This window comes from Gavialis gangeticus, unplaced genomic scaffold (assembly GCF_001723915.1).
Source record: "Gavialis gangeticus isolate Ggan-Ray unplaced genomic scaffold, GavGan_comp1, whole genome shotgun sequence".
Classification (NCBI taxonomy): Eukaryota; Metazoa; Chordata; order Crocodylia; family Gavialidae; genus Gavialis; species Gavialis gangeticus.
The window spans coordinates 206,938,376-206,942,612 of NW_017729032.1; the positions used below are offsets into that span (position 1 = coordinate 206,938,376).

The 4,237-nt window shown below is 48.7% G+C and overlaps 1 long non-coding RNA gene across 1 annotated transcript in view; it reads left to right on the forward strand.

Moving 5' to 3' along the window:
* Nucleotides 1-4,237, forward strand: part of LOC109302424 — a 27,219-nt gene that overhangs the window by 20,921 nt on the left and 2,061 nt on the right. The gene's annotated exons all lie outside the window — the stretch shown is intronic.

Below are 4,237 nucleotides of genomic sequence, written 5' to 3' on the forward strand. Positions count from 1 at the left end.
CTGCTGGTGGCCCCTGATAAGGTTGTAGGCAGCCACAAGATTCCCCCCTCAGTCTCCTCTTGCGGAGACTGAAGAGATTCAGGTCCCTCAGCCTCTCCTCATAGGGCTGGCCACGGAGGCCCTCAACCATACAAGTGGCCTCCTCGGGACCTTCTCCAGGTTTTCGACGTCCTTCTTGAAGTGCGGCACCCAGAACCGGACACAGTACTCCAGCTGCGGCCTGGCCCTTGTTCCTGCCTCTTACCCCTGGAAGGGGGGTATATGTGCATGTATATGTGCATGCATATGTGCATGCAGTCATATATTCAGGAGCTGTATCTGAATTCAAGATTTATCCAGAGACATACTTTGAATATTCTAGTCTCAGTTCCTAATAATTTATGCCTGAAAGTTATAGGGTTGTTAACATAGCTATTCTGTTCACAGCTGCATGGTTGTATATTTCATGGGCTTGTATCAGATCAAGCTGACAGGTTAGAGTTTTTTTAAGTTACCTAGAGAGGCTACTGAAATGCTTGATGTTGATTCTTTCTTTCTCTCTCTCTTTCACTGTAAGATCAGACTTAAAAATATTACATTAGAGGGAATGCTAGAAAGAAGAGAGAAGTATGAACAGCTAATTAGAGTGCACTCCTTTCTGTTAAAAACAAAGAGGTTTCAATGATTCACGTTGCACAGAAGCATTCTGACACATGCTATAACAGAAGAGCCACAGATGGGGAAACCAAGAATGCCTTTAGGTATGGCAAAAGTATCAACATAAACCCAAGCTAAAGTCAAAAGGTAATCTTTCTTTAAAAATTATGCTTACAGCTTACATGTTCCCAATAGGGCTATGTGACATTTCACTTGGTGTTTTGTTTTGAACCTGTTTCGAGCTCAAAACAGTGAAATAAAAACAAAACAAAAGCCTTCAAAATAGCTGCAAAATGAAAAATGGGCACTCAAAATGTTTTGAAACATTTCAGAGCCAGGCTTACTTGGCTCCAGTGCCAGTCCCAGCCAGCAGCAGCAGCCTCCTGTCATTTGGCAGGCAGTTCAGGGGCCCACCTGCATCCCCGGGAGGGCTAAGGGGCTGTGCCAGACTCCTCCTGGGGGTGCGGGCTCCCAATCTGCCTGCTGCATGATAGGAAACTGATGCTACCGGCTGGGGCCAGTGGCAGCACCGATCTTCCCAGCACGAGATCAGGGACACCCTGCAGCCCTCCAAGAAGTGTGGGGGGGCCCCCTGATCGGCCTGCCAGATCACAGGAGGCTGTTCCTGCCACCTGGGACAGTGCTGGGCACAGCCTGCACCCAGCGCCGGGAAGATTGGTGCTGCCACTGGCCCTAGCCAGCAGCATCAGCTTCCTGTTATCCGGCAGGCAGACTGGGGGGCCTGCCCACACCCCCAGGAGGGCTGCAGGGGCTGTGCTGGACTGCGTCTGGGTGTGCAGGCCCCCATTCTGCCTGCTGGATGACAAGAGGCTGGTTTTGCCACCTGGGGCCAGCGGCGGGGCCAGGGGCAAATCGGCTTGTGTGGGGACCTGCCCCCAACCTGGGATCAGGGTGGGGATGGTTCTCTGCATGAGCTGATTTGCCTTGGGCCGTGCACCCTCCTCGGGTTGGCTCTGGTGTGGGACCTGGGGTCAGCTCTGTAATCCTGGGGTTGGCTCTGGTGCAATCCTGGGGCAGAGGTGGGTCCCCGCACCAGCTGATTTGCCCCAGGCCTCGCCGCTGGCCCCAGGCAGCAGAACCAGCCTCCTGTCATCTGGTAGGCAGATCGGGGTCCACACCCCCGGGAGCAGTCTGGCACAGCTCCTGCCTTCCCGGAGGTGTGGGTGAGCCCCCAGTCTGCCTGCCAGATGACAGGAGGCTGGTGATGCCGGCTGGGACCGGTGCTGGGCACAGCCCGTGCCAGTAAGATAGGTACTGCCACTGGCCCCAGCTGGCAGCATCAGCCTCCTGTCATTTGGCAGGCAGATCGGGGGCTCACCTGCACCCCTGGGAGGGCTGCAAGGCTTTGCTGGACTCCTCCCAGGGGTGCGGTTCCCTGATCTGCCTGCTGGATGACAGGAGGCTGCTGCTGCCATCTGGGGCCAGCGGCAGCACCAATCTTCCTGTCACTGGGTGCAGAATAGCTTATGGGCAAAATGTCAAAAGTTTCAACAAAAGAAAATGGAACAGTGCTTTTGACATGAAACAAAACTCTAAACGAAACACTGTTCCGTCGAAATGGAAGTCAAAGTGGAACGGTGCTGTTACGCACAGCTCTAGTTCCCAATACTTTTAGAACGCATGCACACAAGGTGGGGTTGCATATACAAACGTGGTAGCTAAGTACATTTGTGAAAAAATGCCACTGCCTCCATACCTGTCCTTGAATAGATACAAATACTTCTGTTCACAAGATGTAGTGTTTGGAACCATTCTCACAGAATACAGTATTGCAGTCCCAACCCAAACTGCCTAAATGGAAACTGAACACTTGGAAACATCTGGCCCCAGTTGTGACTGCTGACCTAGTTTGAACATCTACCAGTAGTTCCTCATCTGTGGTACAGGTACCAGTGGTATGCATTAACAGATTTATTATAATTACTTTTATATGACAAAAATTTGCTGGTGGTACTTAAGGTTGTATCATTTTAAATTGGTGGTGCGTGATCTGTAGAAGTTTGGGAGCTGCTAGCCCACTTCTTGCTGTCAGTCTATCACGGTATGCTAACAAACAGTTTTCAGGCACGTAGTCTCTATATTTTATCAGAGCATGAACTTCTGATGTTACCGTGTTTTTAATATGCAGCTTGTCTTGGGCACTGACAGATGTGCAGCTCTCTGCTGTAGCTTATGGAGCTTCACGGGAAATGTCACGAGTTGCATCAATTCCCTGCCCCCCAACAGACACTTGCTGTTGGGTCTGGGGGATTGAGCTCCACTTTGGAGTAGCTGTATGTCTGCAGCCTGTCTCCTTTGGCCCTGCTCCCAGCTCTGGTGCTGTTTTCAGGATGGGAGGGGAGAGGAGGGAGCTTGGCCCAGGGTTTTTCCCAGCCTGCACTGGAAGGTGGGGTAGGTGGATTGGACCCCCCTCAGGTAATGACAGTTCAGATTCTTGTGCTCCTGGGCACTTTTAAAGCACTCTAGAGCTGTGAACTTCTGTCAGGGCATGGCTGTAGAGCACTTCAGGGGTCCAATCACATGCCAAAGTGTCACTTCTGTCAGCACCCTTAATGTAACAACCATCCACCACCTTCCTTTAAAAAGCAAAATCCTGAAAATAGTGCCCTGGTGTCAATAAATACCTGCTTGATTTAAGTGCAGATGTGCCAGTAAATAAATGCTCATTTAGATCTACCAGTTTATCTCTGTGAATATAGGTAATTGAAAAGAAAGTGTCATAAGAGAAAGAAAATGTAGTAAGACCTGTGCAGTTTTCCAGTGAGGTTTTAACAGTTTGGGTTCACTTCCTTTCTCTCACAAAACAACTTTATTGGCAACGTTTTGCAATTTTACTTACCTAATAATTACCATACATGAGAAAGGAAAGGAGCCAAGAAAGCTGCAGGATGATTTATTCCATAATCTCTGAAAACACTGCAATTGGGGGAGGAAAAAAAAAGACATACTTTTTTTTGAGTCTGCTTGATTCTTTCTTTGTTGCTAGCCAGGTACAGTCATTTTAGGAAACCTTTGAGTCTCCTCATTCATGTCATGCCCCCCACCCCTGAACTGTTGAACTGGTGACTCATACTGCTGTCTTATTGAGAGAGGGTTTCTCTATTGTCTCAGAAAATGTTGGCAGCCATAAAGATGTTTTATGGTAGTTTCTACTTGAAAAAGTATTCAGAGCTTGAGAGATTCCCTCAAGCGACAGTGGAGCACCTCCAGCTTCCAAATGATCAAAAGACAGTCTTTAAACAAAAAGGTTGCTGCTGCTGCTACTAGAAGAAGGAGGCTCCTTTGTGAAATGCCAATACTGCAGATATACCAGCTCAAATTGTGATAAGGACATTGAGATTTAGCCCTGAAAAACCCCAAGGAAAGCCTAGGCGCCTCAGTAAGTGGCACAGGAAACCGAGTAGGTAGTTATCTGAGTAGGTCAATCTTCCACAGCAGCTCTCAAGGTGTTTGGGAGCACTGTACAATACCAGAGGTACTATGATGTAAAAAGCAAGGCTGTGGCAATTGCTAATCGTTAAAATTGCATTGTAGGAATAGGAGTGTTAACTCTGGTACCCTAGGAAATGACGTTGTTGTA